Genomic DNA, 23,757 nt, shown 5'->3' with positions numbered 1-23,757 from the left:
CGATTTTTCAGATCAAATGGCCATTTCGAGGGGTATAAAAGGGACCTTTTAAGGGTTGGAAAAAATGAACTTTTTGGGGCAGCAAATTTCAGTAGATTAAAAGAGAGACAACTTTCTACAAAAAAGAAAAAAAGAAGAGGATTCAAGAATTTTTGGGGAGGCTTTAATCATATGCATCAACTCAATTTTCTCTCATTAGTTTTATCTTTCATTCTCTACCTTTTATTGTAGAAATGAATGATTTTTTGGAAATGTTGGATTTTGTTAAAAATATGCTGAACTAATTTTCTCTTTCTAGGATTATGGAAGATGTTACTATGTAGATTGGATATTTAGGTTGGTTAATAAATACTCTTTATAGATTTATCGGTGTTTATTCAGTTCTATACTTATTTCCTCTTTTATTGATTAATAACCAACAAGATGAGATTGGGTGTTTAGATGATGCTTGACAAAGATAAATCTAAATAGACCTAAAATTGGATAATGTATGTTAATTCATTTCATGAGTTGAACAAGTGATGAATTGATAGGGTAGACATACACCTATTAATCATACATAGTCAATTTAGGACTTAAGCTGAAGGTTTTGACTTGATTTAATGCTCCACAGACATGTGGGAAGTAAATTTAGTCAGGTAATTGAATGATATCTCGATGGAGAATCATGTAAATTGGTAGATCTTAAACTAACATGGAATTCTATAAAGAGTAGACCATTAACCAATTTATTACCCAATTGAAATATTAGCTGAAACCATAGTCTTAGGCCTTAGTCCATTTCTTCTTCATTAAATTTGATAGCAATTCTTAGTCTAGTTTTAGTTATTTAAACCTTATTTTCATTTCAATTCTTAAATCATAATTAATTCGATAAAATCGGCTTGTTTTAATGTTAGTACTTAGTAACGATCATTAAGCCAATTGCTTGTGGAATTGACAAGCTTTCTTTTATCACCCCACATATACTTGTGTGAATTTCATGCTAAATTGTATAATTTCTTAAGTAAATATATTGGGAATTTAGCAAGCAACAATGGGCGCTACACTTAAGTGAAAACAGAAAAGCTTTAATCAGTTAGCACAAAGCTTAATTGATTAAGGAGGTACTAGACGTAAAACAGAAAGTTCTTAACTAGTAAACCAAAAAGGTTAATTAGTTAAAGCTCAAACTTGAAGTACATAGAATGCTAGAAGCACCAAAATTCAAATTCAAAATCAAAGTGATATTGATTGTTAGAGGGCGCCAAATGAAGAAATTTAAATTTAAGGATTTCTTAGTCGATTAGAGTCTATTTCAATGAGTTAAGATTGAAGGGAGAGAAGCTTTAATCAGTTAGAGAAAAGACTAATTAGTTAAAAAAAGGCTAGTGAAGAATGCTACTTGAAAACAAAGAGTCTTTAATCAATTAAAGCTACCGTTAATTGGTTAACACAGAGAAGCATATTACAAGTGAGAGATGGCTTAATCGATTAAAGCTTATCTAACTAGTTAAAGGTTCATTGTCAGCACATTTGAATTTAATTATTAGAAGAAAAAATACAGCTAGTGATGGTCAGAAATTGTCTCTAACAGTTAGCATGTGTCTTTCAAGTATTTAAAGGGTTTCCACCATCATAAATAAGATAGATAAGCTACCAAGAGTTTGAAAAGAGCTTAGAAGAGCAAAAGCCTTCTCTTTTACACTTGTATTCCACTCTTATATTTGAAAAAGTGTGTGAGCTTGAACTTGTACTTCTTAAATCAACTAGGTGATCATTTGTACATCATCTTTCTCTTATTTTTTGGTTGATTAGAGTGCGTGAGGCACTCTAAAGGTTATTATAAGAGTTTGGAGCTTGAGTTAGAAGCTCACTTTGTGAAAGTTTGGTGGAAACTATTAATTCCACTAGTTTTAGTGAAGTTGGGTTAAACATTCTTGATTGAAAAATCAAGGTAATGGATGTAGGTCAAGTAGACCGAGCCACTATAAATATTGTGTTTTGTCCACTTCTCTTAACCTCTATTTATTTGTTGTTTACTAACCTTAACAAGTTCTCAAACCTTTCATCTCAAAATCTTCCAAACGATTATAAATTCCAAGAGTTGTTTTCCAAAATATTTTTAAGTGTTATTCACCCCCTTTTAGTATTCCTTTTAGGACCAATAAGGAAAATAAGGAAAAGATAAGTAAAGAGTGAGTAATATTTTTTTTCCTTCTCTCTCTTTTTTATTTTTCCTTTCATTTTTTCTAGGTAAACATTTTTCATGAAAAAAGATTAAAAAAGAGAAAAATGTAAAATAAGCTTAATTTAATTTTTTTTCATTTTCTTTTTTTCTGAAGTACAGCAAAGAAAATAAACTTTTTATTTGAATAATTTTTAAAAAATCAATTCAATCATTATAATTGTAATAAATAAAAAAATATAGGCTTGAATGATAATAAATATTCAAAATTAAAGAAAAAAGAAAGAGAGAAATCAAAGACAAAAAGGAAAAAAGAAGATAAGGAAAACTGGGAGGAGAAAGTATTACTTTGCATTATAATAGTAAACATTATAAATTTAAATACACATAAATATATAATTTTGTAATTATTATGCAAACACTGTACATAAAATTCGTATCATGAGTTTCTTTTTTGATTTTTTGTTTTTAGATTATTTAAAAGATATTAGTATCATTAAAATAAAATTTAAATACTCAAATCAAATTATTATTAAATTAATTTTTTTTATCTTTTTATGGACTTTGTTTTGAGAAGTATCGTTTTATGGACTTGAAAAATAAATAATTTTATTATTTATTTGTAAATTTTAGTTCATAATTTAATCATATCATTGGATATTTGACTGAAAAGTGTTTGTTTATATATTAATTTTAATACATAAAAAGATTGATATTAATTTAATTTTTGTTATAATTAATTGAAATATGCTGGAGTCATGCAATGATTTATTAAGAGACACTTCAGCATTATAAATAATTATTTTATTTTTCAAATGCATTTTCACAGTTGCCAAATTTATATTAACTTCAGTGTGTATTAAAGTTTATGATAAATTATAAAATTTATAAAAAGTTCGTAAAATTTTTCACTATTTTCAATTTAAAAAAAAAAATGAATGATAGCATCATGCAGGATCATTTCTCAGTGTTTTAGGATAGAAGCCTAATTAACATGCCAAGAAGAAATGGCTGTTTTATTAGCAGCATGAACCACAAGGAATTGAAAGATCATTTTGTTACAAAAGTTATAGATCATCATGACTAGACAAAGAATCAGCCAATGCATAATGAAATAGAAACCCAATAATCTTGAGTTTATGATGAACAGATGTTTCTGAATGTTTATTTTAAATTAACATCTCAAAATTGCTTTAACTAATTGATGAATAGGTTTAATTAAAGTACAGGTATTTCTTGATCATTTGCATATATTTCTATTCTACTTCGCATCATGGAAAAACCAAAACAAAAAGAAAGAAATAAAAAAGGCAGCCCATTTTTTTTTCTCTACAGCTCGGATTGCACAATGGGGTCAATGACTGTCCTAACTTCAAATAGTTCATGTTGTTAGAACCACCCAAAGGCAAGACCCAACTTTACAAGTCTTTGGCTAATACAAACGCACATCAATCATCCTAAGGATATGAGCAAGGAAAGCAGATGGCAACTTCAGAACATCATTTATGTTCGGACGTAAGTAGTCCTTAGTTGTTGTTGCACAATCAACACAGAATAATTGCCACCAAAATCTGCAGATGAAAGCAGGTCTCCAATGATCCCAATCTCCTGAAATTCACTCCATTCCTTGAGACCTAAAGTCTAGGGATCTTCCATGTTGTATCATCTCCCAACAATGATAAGCTAGTGATCATCCACAATGGGTCGAAGAACCGATTAAGTTTCTATCCCATCATTTACCTGCTCATCTACGTACTTATATATCCACTTTCCTTAACACCCCTCAACATCTCATCATCAAGCATTCTATCAGAATCAGCTAGGATGGCACCTAATCTATTGGTAGCTTTGAGATGAATTACCGTAAGGCTAACCCTTTGATCTTGGGAAATGCGTTTCCCTAACACTACTGCCTCCCTATCATCTTTACCGCCCAAGAAAACCACAGAAATGCTATATGATGATGACTCTGATGATGATGTGTCTCTAGAATTGGAGCATTTTAGATGGCGGCGGCCTTCAACAAGGATCCCTATTGAGCAAGGCGCCCTTTCCAAGATGCTGCAATTCAGGCTCCCAATGGCTTGGTCTTCTGATTCAATGCTTCTATTAATGTACCATCTGCGGTGAAATGGAAGTAGCATAAAGGATGTGAGCTTGTCCGGGGCGAGGTTGCATATGTCATCATACATCAAATTTGGTGGAGAGACTACAGTGAAAACATTCATTGATACAACTCCCCAGTTATCTTATTCAAACTGATTGAAAGACCGGACAACGTTCCCAGAGTAAGATTGTTAGACAGGGTTTTCTTGTGCTTTTGATGCGTAATGAAAAGTGGTGTGGCACGCTTACTGAGCTTAATGAGGTGAAGGACATCAATAGCAATAGGGCTTTCTCTGTTTGGGCAGGAGGCATTCAAAATGTTAATGATAGAATTGACATTACTCGGTATGTGAATGCAACCAATCATTCACAGTTCCTCATTGAGCTTGGAATGCATGATGCTCCTTTTATGGTAGCCTACATATTTCCTCGAAGGATCATAGAGGCTTTTCACAAGCACTGGCACAATGCTTGCTAACAAAACGATGATAATAGACACGAAAGCGAATGTATCCTAAGATATAACCTGCATTTGTTCAAGTGATATAATCAAATAAAGCATTAGAGGCCTCTTTTTGTGTGCATATGCACGTGTTCATTATTAGAGATTATGAAATTAATAACATGGCCTTCATCAATTCTCTAATAAAACCAATTATGGTTGATGTTCAGATATTAAAAAGCTGAGAAAAATGTCTGTTTGTAATAGATGGATTTCAAGCTCTTAGGTTTTATAGTATGTACCCCATTTCCTTCATCTGTTAAGAAATGTTAATTCACCAATACATGCGTCCTCGTGCTTGTGAGAACGTGATTACATAGTTATACAGAAAAGGATCGGAAACAGGAGACTGAATACATACCATGTTGTCATTCAAGAAGCTATACAAACCCATCTCAACGATACCTTTGGTTATCATTATAAAAGCAAGTGCCAAAGAATCCCTCACGGGCATCTTGCATGATAAGGGCAATGCCAGAGAGACTACAAATTTGACAATAATTGCTACAACAACAGCAATTGCTTAGTGTTGTGCATAATCACTACTCTCTTTGAGGTAAGACAGATCAATCCTTATGCCATATGTTGATGCAAACAAAGGCAAAAACAACCCTGATACAACAGGGTCCAACTTTTCAACCAGAGCAGATCCCAATGGGGGTCCATCGGGGACAACCAATCCCAGAATAAATGGGCCAAAGAGAAGGAATATATTAAAGATTCCGGTCATCCTAGGTGACGACATGAACCCCAAAACGACAACATAAAGGAAGACATCTTTTAGCTGGCCACCCTTAGGCGTGAGTTTCACCATCCATTTCATCGTCAGTCTCAACACAAACACCACTAATAAAATAAAGGCTATAGCCAATCCAAAATCCTTGAGAAGCAGTGTTGCTGATTTTTCTTGCGCTACCTTCACACATTGGCTGAGATTCATAAGAACTAGTCACTCCATGTCACTGACAAGTGCTGCTGATAGTCCTAAGCCTGCCAAGTTCCGAATTCAGGATTTTCAACTCAATGAGAAGGCAACGTATGACCGGAAATGAAGTTCCGGAGTATGTCACTACAAGAAAGAAACTGTTGTTTTTAAACAATTCACCATCTGTGCCAAAGGCCTTAACTGTTATCAAACAAAATGTCAAAGGCACCATCACTGTTAGTAAACCAAAGCATACGACTTTCCTTCCAGCCTTGTATGTCATGCTCAGGTTCATAAGTTGAAATCCCTAAATTCATGTGTGACTATTAGAACACCAAAAGCATCAACTATTTATTATGTACTTGTTTAATTCATAAAGGTAGCCATTACTTGCAACCGAAAAAACAAAAAATTACTGATCAAAGCTAGATCTTCCTCTGCGCATTTCTCTATTGTTTATGGTGGCTCTCAATAGGTAGATATCGATGGTTTAGAAAGGAAGAGGGGACCTAGCCAGATATATATAGTAAAATAAACCATGGTAAAAGCCTCCCTATAAAAGCTTATTGAGCTAAGGCTTACACAACCGCCAAACCATACTGACCCAACTAGACGTGCAAAGCTCATCATTAACTGATCATTTTAATATTAATTGGACTCTCATGCTTTGTCTCACAATAGGACTAAATCATCGGTCTGTTTTATCAAACCAAAATTTCTAATTAATAGTATCATACATAAAATTTTAATATTCTCTTACTTAGGCAATATTAATTGAAATTTATTTTGACTTTAACAAAATACTTTAAAAAACAAGACTATAGACTGATTGACTTAATTTTGATATGGCCACAATTTAAGAAAAAAACTATTTAGCCCTTAAAGACAACGTCTTAATGATCCTGTCTAACAAAAACATTTAATACTGAATTATGGCAGCCATTATGTCCCTTATTGATATAAGACTAATCCATAGTTACAAGTACTAGTGATGCTATCAACAATGGATCATAGTGTGGCTGTGTAGCAAGAAAATAACACCCAAATGTGATCCCAATGTGCCATTGTCACTGTCAATCCTCTTGTTGATTTCTTTAAACCTGATGCGAAATCTATTTTGGCATTAGCAACATGCTTGTATGTCTCCCACTTATCCTTGAGGTTCCTTACTAGTGTCATTTATGAGACATACTACTAAAATCATTCTTGAGATAGACACCAATCTCAAGATTTCACAAAACATATATGCAATATAACAATTTTAATAAATCAAGTGTACATGTACAAATAATATCAAATAACATGTATTACCAATCAACGATGATCATCAATAAATATGAAATTAAACATCTCATGGATGTCCAAAGACATAGAAAAGGGTCTCAATACAAATAAATGCAAAACATGATGTGAGAGTTTAAAAACATAAATAACATACTTCCACTAACCAACTACGTCAAAAGACCTTAAAAATGCCTATGCTTTCAACATGTCTACTAAAAATGTAGGTCTTAACCCCCTAGTTAAAGGATTAACTAACATGTCATTAATGTTACCGTGCTCAACAACAATGTCATCATTTTTTTACAAAATCTTTAACTATCAAATATTTTATCTCTATATGCTTGGCCCTTATGATATTTTTATTAGTAGTAGTAAATAAAACCACTACAATGTTATCACAATAAAATTATATAGGTCTAGTAATAAAGTCAACCACCAACAGTTCTTTAATGAGATTTCTTAACTAGAAAGCTTGTGTAGCTACTCCATAGCATGCTACAAATTTTTGCTTGCATAATGAATGAGGTCACAAGTATTTTCTTTAGACTTTTCTAAGATAATATACCATCAACCAACGTAAAAATATATGTTGATGCGAACTTCTTATCATTTAAGTAACTGGTTAGGTTAGAATCTGTATGACCCTTTAGTTTAAAGTCTTCAACTTTTTTTTTTTTGATAAACTAGCATGTAATTTTTTAGTCATATTCAAGTATTTCATCACATCCTTTTTAGCTTCCTAATGATTTCTATTGGGATTAGATAAATATCTTCCCAAAAGACCCACTGTATAGACAATGTCAAGCCTCATGCACACTTAAGCATACATCAAGCTCCTTATTGCAATAACATATGACATTGCTTCCATATATTCCCTCTCAACATCATTTTAGAATATTATGCCAATCTCGATTTATCAATTTTAACAATTGGCAAATCTCCACTTTTGCAATCAAGCATATAAAACATATTCAACATTCGATCAAAGTATGCAAATTAAGAGAGTTCAAACAAGTGATGAGATCTATCTTTATGAATTTCAGTCTTAAGGACATAGGATGCTTTCCCAAGATCTTTTATGTCAAATTCCTTGGACACAACTAGCAAGATATTAATAACATACACAATAAGAAAGATAAACTTGCTCCCACTGATATTGAAATCTATGTATTAGTCTACCTTGTTCTCAACAAAATTAAAAGAGGTTATTACTTCATCAAATTTAAGATATCACTAGTGAGAAACTTGTTTAAACCCATAAATAGACTTTTGGATCTGCACACAAGATGATCTTTATGTTGGTCCCAAATAAATGTGCTAGAGGGGGGTGAATAGCACTTTTTGGCTCTTGCCAAGATGAAGAACTAATTTGAAAAGTAATGAAAATAAAAATAGAGTAGACAATGCGTAGGAATTTAGAGTGGTTCGGTCCAAGACCTACATCCACTACCTTGATTATCCAACCAAGGATTTCTAACCAATCCACTAAGAACCAATAAAATTTTCAAGCTTTCACCAAGCTTAACAATGGCTTTTACCAAGCTTAGCCAAAACCTTTCACAATAGTTTTTTTCGAGCTCAACTATAACCCAACACTTAACTTTTCAAGGCTAAGTTAGAACCTTAACACCAACAAGTAATCCTAGCTTGATTGAATCCCTTAGAGTGACCCTTTCACTCTAAAAACATAAAGAAAAATGAAAAGAAGTGTACCTATGATCACAATGTTAATCTAAGTGGTACAAGTTGAAGTGCAAAATACAATTACAAGGATGAGCGTTGAGTGCAGTGAAGTGCAAAGGATGTTTTCTAGTTTTTCAGCTCTTTTGTGTGTTCTTGGAAGCCTTCTTTCTTTTCTAGCCGTTGGAACCCTCTTTTATACTTGGAGAAACAACTTTGATGGCAGTTTGAAAGTTTTCTGCCTGTTGAAAACAGTTGGGAGTTGGTTCTAGCCGTTAATCTATCTTTTAGTGCAGAGTTCAAACTTGTAGGCAAAATACTCTTAGTTGACTAATCGATATCTTAGTCGACTAAGTCGTCTTTGTCTTCTGTTCTCAGTTTTTGACAGTGTGCACTTAGTTGACTAACTCATTCCTTAGTCGACTAAGTTGGTTCTATTTCTCTATATTCTTCAGCCCGCCAACCTTTTATTTAAATTTTAGCTGACTAACTCTTCATTAATCAACTAAGGGGCTTTTGTCTTGTTGTTCAATTGTGACTTCCTTGTTTCTATGCTCTTTGATATATGCATTTTAATGATTGATTATTTATTTGCATACAATTTTGTCTGGTACACTTAAATAGAAATATTAGACATAAATAAATGGGAATGTTTTATTATCATCAAAAACTAATGGAGCCCACACTTTATCATTCTTTTTAAATTGTTTACGTTGCAACATGTAAACCTTTTCAATATGATTCTTAATTGGAAAAGCAATCATAACATTTATCTAGTGTAGTTCTAAATAATAATGAGCTACTAATGCCATAAATACTCTAAACAATATCTTAATAGGATACAAAAAAAAGTTTATTTCTAATTAAAATCTTTGGCAACTAGCTTGACTTTAAGCCTGTTAATCTTTCTTGGTCTTGCATGCTTATTTACAACTAATGAGTTTACAACCATTATTTAGCTTAACAAGCTCCCATAAACTAGTGTATAACATGGATTTGTATCTTATCCCTCATTACATCTCACCACAAATCTAATTTAGGACTTAAAAAAGCTTCTAGAAAAGCTATTAGATATATTACATGACTAATATCATAATCACCATTTTAAAGATAGAATTCATAGATGTCTAAGGAAATAGCAGACTTTCTTACCCTTGTAGATCTTCTTTATGGCATTTATTATACAACATACTAATATTGAGGGATCTCATCAAGAAATAAGTGAACTTATTCTTGTTCCCAACTAGTGTATGTGCCATATTATCCTTCTATATATATATAGGTATAGAAATACTAAAGTCTTCGTATGCTCTCCTCCATCTCTATCATGAGGCCAACTATTATTAGCCATTTTTAATTTTAAAAAAACTTAGTTGTTTTTACCTTAACAATTTTACCACCTTTCTTGAGTAGTAAAATTAGCAATCCTTAGAATGATCTGAGTTCCCAATACAATAACAATAAGTGAAATGATAGGCACAGTTTTAAAAGACAATTCTAAACACATAAGTGATTAAGACTAGGTTTCTATTAAGTCTAAAACTTAAAAGGGATTTTAGGTATAGATTTGGTAGAGATTTTATTCAAGATATGCACATTTATTTTGATTACTTCTCCCTACAAAAATTCTAGTAAACAACCCTACTAATCATACTCCTCATCATATCTTTAAGGTGTGATTCTGCATTTTAGCCACACCTTTTTGTTCAAGATTACTAAACACAGTGTATTGAGACACTATTCCACAACTTTCTATGCATTTGGTAAACTGACACTTTTGTTGCCTATTTATGTCATGTCTACCATAATACTCATCACCCCTATTTGACTTGATAGTTTTAATGATTTTTTTCGATTGTTTCTCAACTTTAGTCTTACAGATCTTAAATTTATCAAGAGTTTTAGATTTTTGTTTAATTAAGTACATATAATTGTAACAAGAAAAATCATTAATAAATGCCACAAAATATCTACAATTGCAAATAAACATAAGTATATGGTCAATTTACTAAATTAGAACTAGTATTTAATCTCTATTATTTATCTTTGTCATCTTATCCCTACAATAATCAACACATGTTTCCAAGTTATTAGAAATAAAAGTAGGTAGGATGTTATCTTTTATCAACCTTTTCTACCCTTTCCTTGGAAATGTAGCCAAGTCCTTTATGCCATAACATGAAAGATATTTTCTTTATGTAAGGTCTTTTGGCAACTCTTTCAACATAATAAGAGGTGACAAAACTATTAGTGGGAGCTAAATACGATTTATATAATCTATGAGTCCAAGAACATAGGCCAATACATTTTGAATAAGTAATTATCTTATCAACGTAATCCTTTATTTCAATTGTAGTGTCTACTAAAGAAATTGAAACTAAATTTCAAGAAACTTTTCTTACAAACTCATCTTCCACCACTTTGTTGCCAATCATGACCCTAGATTTATCCTTATTTGGCTTTCTCTTACTTATGAATCTTTTTAAATTTATGCTTTTCTAGCCAAGTTTTATATTTAAAATAATCTTGTTTTTTTATGTCTCTTTTCTTGCAAAAGAAATTTTCATGTTCCTTTTTGAAGATAGCTTTAAGACCTTTAACATTGAAAAATTGACCAGATTCTTTCTTTTGTCATAAACCTTTTAGGAGTATTAAATTTAATGGACCATCTTAATGATGTAGTTCTTGGCTTTTCTTATCCCATCATAACTCATGGAACGAAGTCCTTTTAGAAATGTGCCAATTTCAATATTTGATGGCACCTTATACTTGTGTTCTACTATAGTTGAGAACTCCATTATTTTAGTAATATTAGGAAATCCACTTAATAGATATACAAGGATTGAGCTCTTAACAATAAGCAAACAAAATTTATTGGATCTCTTATATACCTCAAAGGCTTTCTTCTCATTCATGGAACTTTAAACAATATATTATACAAGCTCATCTATATTCATAGATAAATTGGTGTACATTTGAATGACAAACTAATATGTATCACTTTTCTAATCCTTAACATTTGATCTAGTTAAAATCTCATAGTGGCCAAGTCTTTATCAATAGTAAAAGTGACTCAAAAATTTAAACAATGCAACTTGATTGTTATTCATAATAAAAATCACTGTTCAAGATAAGAAATGCAACTATTAGTTAATGGGCAATAACAAAATAATTAGCAACAATTCATGATGTGCTAAAATAATTGAAGAGTCCAAATGCATCATCACAGACTCCCTTTTGCACAAAGAATATGACATGTTAATTGGCACTCTTTACATAAAGCTAGTATGACAATATTCTAGTTTTCGAAAAGCCTATTGTCTTGGGGCAAACAGACCTTCTAGACTGTTATGCTTTCAACCATGATACTTCATGTCCTACTCTAAATTACCCTATACAATAACCTTATTTGGGTAGGTGATTGTATAAAGCAATTTAAAAAATCATCCCGTAACCTTTAGCTTAAAAAAATAATCCATTAATTTAAGCAAATGAGCCACTTTGGTAGCTAAACTCTTACATCAATTAATAAAAATTGTCTTAAACTGAGAATTAATTATTTATCCAAATTTCTTAATTTGCATACTTAACCCAATGTATACAATGGACCATTCTTGCTGAGATACTAAACCTTGGTGTATCTCATTTGGTCCCAAATAGTATTCGTTACAATAAAACTTAGGGCCTTAAACTTAAAAAAGAAAAATACAATATATTTTCTAAATTATGTACATAATTTCAACTCGAAAGTATACAAATTTAGAGACTAATATGAGGAGAGTATATATAGCCATTCAACTCAAACATATGCATATTATTTTTCTATCACATGCATCTTAGAAATATCTCATCAGAAATATTCAAAATAATTAATTAAATGCACATAAAAATAAATAAATATTAAACATGCATTAAAATTTCAGAAAAATAGGACAACATGTAGAGTTGGACAACTAGAGATGAACTACCAAAAAATATTTCAAAAATCATGGGCTTAATAGGCCCCACATGCCTCACACTCCACATTTGAGAGTAGGCTTCGCTACCCAACAGATTTTTTTGTTTCTTTAACTTCTAATTGGATCAAGGTCAAATTCAATCCATTTGGGTATTTATAATTATTTCTTTCTAATTCTTAAATTTTCAATTATTTTTGATGAAATTGACCATTCTAAATCTTAATTAAGAATTTGTTTTATAATGCCCATGCATTAAAACTCATCAAAAACTGCAAAAACTAAAATCAATTAATCAAGAAAATTAATATCGAAAACCCATTCTTAATCTTTTTTGAGTTTCTTCAAAATCGGTTGTAATACACTTATATTTTATGTAATTAAACCTTAGATATCTACTTTATAAGCCATGTAAGTTGATTTTAAGAAAGTAAAACACATAAAATATAAGTGATTAGCCAAGAACTAGATTTAGAGTTCTATATTCAAACCTGAAACATCATTATCCAATTCTTATCTTTACGATACGAATTAAGAAAATAGGTTTATTCAAAATTAATCTATGTATTGTGAGAAACAAAAGCCCTAACCTAATGTCTAGAAATAATGATCAACAAATAGGATACCCACGACAAAAAAGGTGTGCCTAACATGCAATTTTACCAAGTAAATTCATTAAATTCCTAATTTAATTTTTGTTGGCTCCTAATATCACATAAGTTGCTCTGATATCACATGTAAGTTAAAATCCTTAGATCCATATGTGAATATTAGAACACCAAAAGCATCAACTATTTATTATGTACTTGTTTGATTCATAGAGGTAGCCATTATTCGTAGCGAAGAAAAAAAAATCTCGTTAAGGTTAGATTTTCCTCTTCACACTTTTCTATTGTTTGTGATAGCTCTCAAGGGACAGATACATTGGTTTAGAAGGAAAGAGGGGATCTAGCTAGATACATATAGTAAAATAAATCCTAGTAAAAGCCTCCCATTAAAGTCTTACTAGGCCAAGGTCTACACAACTGCCAAACCACATTGACCCAACTAAAAGTGCAAAGCCCATCATTAATTGATCACTTTCATATTAATTGAGCTCTCATATTTGGTCTTACAATACGACTAAATCATCAATCTATTTTATCAAATCAAAATTATGAATTAATAGTAACCAACCTAACAAAAAATTCTAACACCATCTTCACCCACTTAAAAACAAAAAAAATATGTAGCCCAAGGATGCCACTGTACCAAGAACTTGAACACTATCCTCTGACATTGTAACCAACGAATTACGACTCTTGAAAACCAAAAGACCGATTATTACCCCTACTTGCATTAAGAAAATGTTGACAACCTTTTGTCAGAATTTCCTAGCAATGAATCAACTACTAAAAATATAGAAAAAAAAAAGAAAAAAAAGAAAAAAAAGGTAAGAAATATGAGAACATGCACATACGAGAATCTGGGAGAAGAAACTTGGCAATCTCAAGTGTTTAAGTAGATTATGAATAACTTGAGTGAGAATAAAAGTGACAATCATCTGGAGATAAAGTCTTGGCCCAGAAAAGCCGTGAATTTTTCTGTTTGTTTGTTGCTCAAGATGTATGCAGCCAAGCCTGAAGAGCTGACTTTGGGAGGAAATTTAAAACAGACTAGCTCCACTCTGCCTTGACCTTCCACTCTGGTGGTGGACAAGCTTAAATTACCAAATGCAATCGTGTCCTAGCTACAAAGATATTGAAGGGAATGGAAAGGAAAGAGCTAGAGAGGAGATTGAATTGAACGAGAAAGGAATGGGAATCATTGCTTATAAAACAACGCTTTTGTGAGTTATATCAAATTTCTTGTTTCTGTAGTTGTATTGTTCTTGATTAGAAATCAGGTCGACCACCATCTAGTCCAACAATTTCTTGTTTCAAACTCCCTATGGCTATTTGACATTAATTTTATTAATTGGATCATAAAATCTTCATTATTGTTGTTAATTCGGAATGGAAAGGCCTATTTTCCAATTCATTTGCTTTTTCCTCTAACGCAGTAAAATTTAACTAAAGTAACAACTAACAACTAAATATTTAAATTACTTTATACAACTTAGTATTATTATTATAAATATTAAATTCAAGTGAACCTTATATGATATCTCAACAAAATGGGGTTGTTGAGAAAAAAAATCGAACTTTAAAAGAAATGGCTCGAACCATGCTTTGTGAAAACAATCTACCAAAGTATTTTTGAGCAGAAGTTGTGAATTCAGCAGCCTACATTCTTAATAAAGTTTCAATAAGGGCCATGATTTCTAAAACCCCCTATGAATTATACAAAGGTAGAAAACCAAACATTTTCTATTTTAGAAGCTTTAGCTGTAAGTGTATTGTTTTGAACAATGGAAAACATTCCCTTGAAAAATTTGATGCTAAAAGTGATGAGGTAATATTTCTAGGGTATGCATTGAATTCAAAAGCTTATAGAATTTTTAACAAAAGAACTTTAACAATTGAAGAATCCATTCATGTAGTTTTTGATGAAACTAATGCCTTGCAAAAGGAAATTCTTGTTGATGAAAATGATGCAGAAGACCTTGAGAGACAAATAGAAGAAATGAGCTTAGAAAACAAGAAAAACAGTGAAGAAAACTCTTTTGAAAGAGAAGCAGAAACTCCATCCTCAGAAAAATTGCAAAGAGCTAAAAATCAACATAATGACCTTCCAAAAAGCTGAAAATATTTCAAAGATCACCCACAAGAGCAAATTATTGGTGATCCTTCAAAAGGAGTTAAAACCAAAAGAGGAATTAGAGAAACATGTGAATTCTCAGCCTTCATCTCACAAATCGAGCTTAAAAACTTTGAAAATGCAAAAAAGAATAAAGTTGGATATTGGCCATGCGAGAAGAACTTGAACAATTTGAAAGAAACCGAGTATGGACATTGGTTTCTAGGCCATTCAATCACCTAATTGTTGGTACAAAGTGGGTGTTCAAAAATAAGGTAGATGAGCAAGGTAATGTAATTAGAAAAAAAGCTAGGCTAGTGGCTCAAGGATATAATCAAGATGAAAGCATTGACTATGATGAAACATTTGCTCGTGTTGCTAGGATAGAAGCCATAAGATTATTGCATGCATTTGCATGTTTCATGAACTTCAAATTATTTCAAATGGATGTGAAAAGTGCATTTTTAAATGGTCTCATTCAAGAAGAAGTCTATGTCAAACAACCCCTCAGATTTGAGGATTTTGAAAAGCTTGATAATGTTTTCAAACTACATAAGACCTTATATGGATTAAAATAAGCTTCAAAAGCTTGGTATGAAATACTCTCAAAGTTCTTAGTTGGGAAAGGATATGTGAGAGGAAATATTGATACAACACTATTCATTAAGAAATACTTTAACGATTTGATTATTGTTCAAATTTATATGGATGATATTGTATTTGGTCATACTAATGAAGCTTTGTGTAAGAACTTTGTTAAGAAATGCAGGGTGAATTTGAGATTAGCATGATGGGTGAATTGAAATTCTTTCTTGGCCTTCAAATCAAACAATGCAAAGATGACATCTTTATCAATCAAGAAAGTACATTCAAGACATGCTGAAAAGGTTTGATATGCTGAAGCTGAAGTCAATCAGCACTCAAATGAGTCTCTCTACTAAGCTTGATAAAGATGAAAAATGAAAGAATGTCGATCAAAAGCTTTATAGAGGTATGATTGGCTCTTTGTTTTACTTAACTACTAGCAGACCTGACATTCAATTTAGTGTATGCTTGTGTGCTCGGTTTCAATCACAACCTAAAGAGTCACACTTAACTGCTGTAAAAAGAATCTTTAGGTATCTCTTGGACACATAAAACTTAGGATTATGGTATCCTAGAGGAACATCTTTTAGTCTTATTGGATATTCTGATGCTGATTTTATTGGAAGTAAAACGGATAGAAAGAGCATTAGTGGCACATGTCAGTTTCTAGGAAACATGCTCGTATCTTGGTCAAGTAAGAAACAAAACTCTGTTGCACTTTCAACAACTGAAGCTAAATACGTTTCCTTATGTAGTTGCTATGCTCAAATTATACAGATTAAACAACAATTAAAAGATTTTGGAGTAGCCATGCATAATGTTTCAATATTTTGTGATAACACAAGTGCTATCAACATTTCAAAAAATCCAGTTCAACACTTTAGAACAAAGCACATTGAGATCTGACATCATTTTATCCGAGATCATGTGCTTAAGGGAGACATTAAAATTGAATTTTGTCAACACTTTGCATCAGTTAGTAGATATATTTACCAACCTTAAATAAGGAAAGATTTTGTGAAACTAGGAGAAATCTAGGAATGGTTAACGTATAAGAGCTTTAGGTAAATTTTTAAGCTTTTCTCTTATAAGACAATAGATACTTAGTTGATTAAGAGAATCACTTAATCGACTAAAAACATTCTGTGTTGATCCTTCTTTTTTGAATGATAGACTTAGTTGGGTAAGTGTAAAACTTAGTTAGTTAAGGAAATAAAGATAAAAATAATAAAATTTAAGGAAAAAGAAAAGCATAACGAGGGAAGAAGAAAAGGAAAAACTGTTTAACTGAAAAACAAAATAAGAGGCAAAATTTTGAATTTTGAAAAAGGGAGTGACTGACCACATTTAAAAAGAGGGAGAGTAATAACCTCTCTTAACTCTTTACTCTCTCTTTTTATTCTCTCCTATTTGAAACCACACCTCTCATAACCGAAACCCCTTCTCTCAAACCTTCCAAACCCTAAGTTTGAAACTACCTAAAACTGATGGCTAAATCCTCACAACTAAGCGACATTCTGAAAAAGAAGAAATGAAAACGACCCATGGAAGAGAGCCCACCATTCAAGGCTCAAAAGAAAAAAAAAAGAATGAGTCAGTTCAAACCATCATTGACCTTTAACTTGCCCTAAATTTGAAATCAATTTTAGTAACATTCACAAAGTGCTATTCACCCCCCTCTAACACACTTATTTAGGACCAGCAACAACCACGTAAGGTAATTCAACCCTGAATCAACATGACATTCGATCTTGGTCACAGACATTTCCATTTCATTGATTCAGTTCATTGACCCTAACTAGAACCCACGAAAACGCCCCCAGCGAAGGTAAGAAATTCAACTTGCATAAAGGTTCTAAGAATAGCAGACTAAAGTTGAACCCCCTTCTTTGTTAAAGTATTCACTCTTTAGTTTACCTCTCTTCTTACATGTTGAATCTCCCACCCCTCAACTTTTCTTTTTAATCTTTCTGCTTACAAGATTACCTTTCTCATTCTCCATGGTGCCACATCAGGATGTTTAGTTCATTTTACCGCATTGCTGGAATCGCTTTCGATGAAAAGCTTGTGGTTATCCTTCCATCTTGAAATCGAAAATATTAAAAAGGCTTCCTTAACAGGCATCATCTCAGCAAAATTAGAGTTAGCCTCACAAATCGCTTTAGAGAAAATAATTTTGACTTGGCCTCTATGGTTCCTTAATATTCCCCCAATCCTTGTCGGTCTCGGATAGCCTCGAGTTGCTCCATCCACATTAAACTTCATTTGACCATACTTTGGTTTCTCCCATTATATACCTTTCCTTTCTTGTTCCTTTTTAGCCAACTAATTTTGAATCGTGGGTTGTCTATACACATCAAGAATTGATGGATATTCCCTTGGCCATTTTGCATTCACCCAAGATGCCACTCAAATCCTTTCGAGCTCAAAAACCTGATCTGTATTCCATTCTTGCCTTGAAACACAATTTTATTTCTGTTTTTGCACATGGACCAAACAATCACAAAAAATCCCATTTTTCATATCTTACCATCCAAACCTCCTAGCTGCCACTCATTCCACATAGCAAACAGATCTTTGATATTGCCCTAAAAAGCCCAACCCATACCCCACATTCTACACCAGCCCAACCAAACCTTCTGAGACTTTCTACATGTAACACAAAGATGGTCACATATTTCCCTTTCTGCATTGCACAATGCATATTGGAGCATATTATTCAAGTTCACACCTTTCTTGACCCTTATTTTTCCTTGCAACAATTACCGCACAAAAACCTCAATTCTAAAGGAAGCCAAATTAGCCCACACATGTTTCCACACCCCCATCAACATTCTTATTAGATGCAAGGGCATACCTGCAAAAAGATTTGGTTGTGTAGCTACCACTAGCTTCTCTCTTCTACACTAACTCGTCTTTAAAATCCTTACTAAGGTGGAATTCTTTGAGGCTGCCTTCAAATTGCTCCCATTGCTCTACCTCATAATCCAAGAGTTGCCTCCGAATTTGAACGTTCCATACCCATATCCCTTCCTCCCAACTGCTAAATTTAGTAATTTTTCCACTTTTTTTCACTGCCAGTGTAAACATCCTTTAGAAAGCCTAAGCTAAAATAATGCCTTCAATCCATTCATCTTGCCAAAAACTCAAGTTTTCACTGTTCCTTACAATAAATCCAAAATTTGAATGAACTTGCAAAAAGAATTTGTTAGAAAGGGAAAAGAGGCTAATGATTTTTTTTCACAATGTTGACATTCTTCTGTTTGTACTCATGTTTGGCAAGAGCTCATTAGGATCACAACTGGTTTTCTGAACAAGAACTTCTCTCCATAAGCTATCTCTTTTCTTCTTGTACCTCCAAATCCACTTGTTAAGGAGTGCCTGATTTTTTACCTCCAAATCCACAAGCCCAATCCTGTCGCACTCCCTATAATTGAAAACCTTTTCCCACTTCACATAATAAACACCTCTCTTCTGTTCCGCTTCTTCCCATAGAAATTTTCTTTATAATTTCTCATGTTCATTTTTCACTTTCTTAGGTAATTGAAATACGGACATGTAGAAAATTAACAAACTTGCCAAAATTGACTTCAAAACTGTAACTCTTGCTCCAATAAACAGTGTTTTAGCTTTCTAACCCACTAACCTTACCTCCATTTTATCAATCATTGGTTTCCAGTACTTTGCCGAATTATGGTTAACACTTAATGGTAGCCCTAAATATGTTGTCAGAATCGACCCCACCTGACAGTCAATATGATTTGCCTATCTCAATACTATGTCACATTTGACCCTAATTCCAATCAAGTGACTCTTGCGAAAGTTTATCTTCAGCCTTGACACTTCTTAGAAGCACTATAGAATTCTTTAAAGAATTAAAATATTATCAAGAGACTGTTCACTGAAAATAATAGTATCATTGACGTATTAAATATGAGTAATCACAAAGCCATTGTTGCCTATCTCCACACCTTTACACATATCTAACTCCGTTGCTTTATTCATCATACAACTCAAATTCCGTCACCATATTAAAAAGAAAAGGGGACAACGAGCATCCTTGCCTTAATCCTCATTCCATACCAAACTGTTTCGTCGGTGAACCATTATCAAGAACTAAGATCTTAGTTGTGGTTATGCACTATTTGATCCATCATCTCTATTTCTCTCCAAAACCCATCTTTCACATTATAAGATCTAAAAAATTTCAGCTTACATTATCGTATGCTTTTTCAAAACTGAACTTGAGAATCAGCCCTCCCGACCTTTCTTTTTTCAGTCAGTCCACCACTTCATATGTCATTAATGAACAATCCATTAACTGTCTTCCACTCACAAAAGCAAATTGGTTTCTACCAATGACCTCACCAATTACCCTTCGTAATTGGTTAGCTAAAGTCTTGGATACTATTTTATACAAACTGCCCACCAAGCTGATCGGCTTATATTCACCCAAATTTTTAGGATTTTGCACCTTCAGAATAAGCGTAATGAATGATGCATTTATCCCTCTTCCTTGCTCTCCACTCTTGTAAAAATCTTTCGTGAAATTCATCACATCAGCCTTCACAACTTTCCAATGTAATTTGAAAAAATTTAAATTGAAACCATCGGGGTCTTGGTGTTTTGTTACCATCACATTTTTGTATTGTCTCCCACACCTCTTTTACCCCAAACGGAATCTCTAACACATGAGCTAAGTCATAGTTGAGCTTGTTAAATCGCCAATCCATGTCTTCTAATTCAATCACTAGTTTTTGACGGTACAGATTTTCAAAATGATTTGCTATTTCCTTTTAAATGTTGTTAAAATCTACTGTTATCTCTCGTTCAACCTAAATTTTCTCAATAAGATTAATTCTTTTTCTAGCTGATGCCATCGCATGGAAATACTTTGTATTTCGATCGCCATCACTCACACATTTGACCCTTAATTTTTGAAGCCATTCTTTTTCTTCCCTTTAGTATAGAACCCATAATTCTACTTTCTTTGTTACAATTTCCTCCTCATCCTTTGATCAAAATCCCTTTCTTGTGCTTGCATCTGTAAGTTTTTCAAATCCTCTTCAATACACTAAATTTTTAGCTGAGTATTCCCTAAACTTCTCTCTTTTTGATCTTTTATTTCAACTTTCATTTCCTTAAGTTTGTGCCAAATCCCCTTCCTTCCTATCCCAAAAAGATTTTGCTTCCCCCAAGCTCCTACCACTAGCTCTTAAAAGCCCTTTTCCTCCATCTAGTAATTAAAAAGCTTGAAAAGCTTGGGCCCCCAATTTGTTTTAGTGGACTTCAAAATGATTAGGTTATGATCGGAAAGTGAATTAGGAAGACACTCATAATGATCCCTTTAACACATTCCACCTATTCAACTGCTAAAAGAAAGCGATCAAGGTGGCTGAAAAACCCTTTCTCATGATACCCACACCATGTGAACTTATCCCCCATTAGCGGTAAATCCATTAAAGCCATTGAGTCAATAAAATCACCAAACGCCTTTGCTGATCTGCCAATTTCACCACTTTCAATTCTCTCCTACTCACTGCGAACGGTGTTAAAATTTGCTCCCAAGCACCACATCAATTCCTTCCCAATCATTATATCAGTCAATTCACACAACAGACTTCTTCTCGCCATTTCCTTATTTGGCGCGTAAACATTCACAAAACCACATCTTCTATCGATTTGTTTAACCTTTTCGATTATTATTATGAAGTTCATATTCTCAATACATTCGTCAACCTCTATGAAATCTTCCCTCCATATACGTATTAGTCCCCTTGATTTGTGAATTCAACATATGGATTTTCCTCTAATGTTGTCTTTCCCCCACGCCTTCTTGTATATGTCGCTCTGTACCTGTTGCCACATTATCTCCTACAAAAATAGCACATCTAACCTATTCTTTGCCACCAATTTCTTGACCATCTTTTTTTTTCCTACTATCCCTAGTCCTCTAACATTCCAAGAAATAACATTCATTAATTAATATAAAATCTCACATGTACCAAGCTTCCAATTGGCTTTTCAATTTTTGTTTCATTTCAGTTTGCGATCTTAGGCTTCAATTTCAGAGAAAACCTTCAACACCTTCTCCTTTCTCTTTTAGAAATGCATGCCCAATCTCTTGCTTATTTCCTAATATTTGTTTGCCTTTATTACCATTCTCGTTTTTACTTCCTCCCATTCTCCATCTGTTCTGCCTCCATCATGTGTGTCTTGGAAATTAGTTGACCCATACTCTAATCGATCTTTCATCTCTTTTTTTCTAATTCTCCTTCTTTCGCTTACTTCCCCAAGTCTCAAAACCCTCTCATCCGTATAATCTAAGCCTCTATTTTGCTCTGCAATCTCCTTTTTCTGTCTCATTATTTTTCTTTCCCTTCTTACATTTGACTTGTTCCTTCGATAGATTTCTAAGATAGTTTCTTCTAATTCCCCCTATATTCTACACCTCGTTCCTCCATTTTTGTGACTCACCTCATTTCTTCTAATGATCCACTTCTATTTCTCCCTTCTTTTCTTATCCCCAATCTTGTTATTTCCTTTCATATTTAGATTTTTCATCATTGACATACTTTGTGCCACACTGCTGTTAAGCATCACCCTGTGACCTCTATCTTTCATCAAAATTTCACCCATCGAGTTCACCAAGCTTCTGTTGCCTTCTGCCATGATGAACTCTTTCTTCTTTACTCATTCTTCCCTTTGGCTAGCCTAATCACAAGTGCTCAATTTTTCCCACTTTCAAGTAGTCATTTACCACTGGTGTTTCCATCAATGCCTTTACACTTCGCATGAGCTTTGTGGACCATTTTTTCAAATCCACTAAATCCATTCTCATTACCCCGACTAGTCGTTGGGCTGTTCCCCCACTGACCTGATCCTTCTTTTCCTTTAATCACCCCTTTGCTCCTAATTCTTTTATTTGACCCCAGCTGTTGGCCCGTCTTTCATCCTTTGACTATTTTTTGGGTCGTTTTTTTAGGCCCATATTCTTCTCTTACCTCATTTTCACTTGGACCCTTGTCTTCCTCCCTACCTATCCATTCTCTATTTGAATTTGAATATTGCTCTTTTTTTACCCATTTCATGTCAAACATTAACCTCCTTTCAACCTTTGACCCTCATTTGTCAGACCATTTTTCACTAAAATAGCCATTATTGTCAAGCCTAGTTAGTAGGCTTTGCAAACATTCTTCTTTTTTAATTCTTGCAGCCGTCCTTCTATAATTTTTTTCGATTGGTGTGCAACCATCGAACTCTACCCAATCTTCACACCAGCCTTCCTCCGACCATCGACTTTCCAGTTTAGAATCTGATGTTCCTTCACCAAAGTTGGAAACTCTCACCCTTGGTTCACTTTTGACAACATCCACTATTGTAGCTCTGATGAAATAGTCTCTTCCATTAACCTTCAGGTGAGTGTTCGTTGTGATATGCTTCAATGATTTAACCTTCACACATATTAGAGCTTGATCAAGTCTCCAGCTTTCCATCGTATCCTTCTCCGCATTTATGAATCTCCCCCACATGTCCCCTATAGCTTTGAAACCATTTTCATGCCACACATGTAGTGGAATCTCTTCAAGTTTGACCTAGACATTGAAATTCCTTTCATCTTGGCCAACACAATATGGTGACAAGGAGACAAACCATTGTTCAAATAGGTCCATGCATCTATTTAGGTATTTCATCATTTCCTATTTGTCTTTAAACGTCACCAAGACGAAGAGCCCCCCACTGAACAAACCTATGCCAAAATGCCTTCCCTAAACAATGAGCATTCCACTGAACCATAATTAATGGGGCTTCTTAATTTTCCCAATGCACTTTT

At 33.2% G+C, this 23,757-nt stretch overlaps 1 pseudogene; it reads right to left on the bottom strand.

The window, feature by feature from the left end:
* Positions 1–3,670: 3,670 nt before the first annotated feature.
* On the bottom strand, positions 3,671–23,419 carry LOC18589098 (cation/H(+) antiporter 4-like; annotated as a pseudogene).
* Between the last annotated feature and the right edge of the window lie 338 nt (positions 23,420–23,757).

This window comes from Theobroma cacao, chromosome 9 (genome assembly GCF_053813885.1).
Source record: "Theobroma cacao isolate CCN51 chromosome 9, ASM5381388v1, whole genome shotgun sequence".
NCBI lineage: Eukaryota > Viridiplantae > Streptophyta > Magnoliopsida > Malvales > Malvaceae > Theobroma > Theobroma cacao.
The sequence above is the reverse complement of the archived record's forward strand: the minus strand, read 5'-3'. Positions and strand labels throughout refer to the sequence as shown.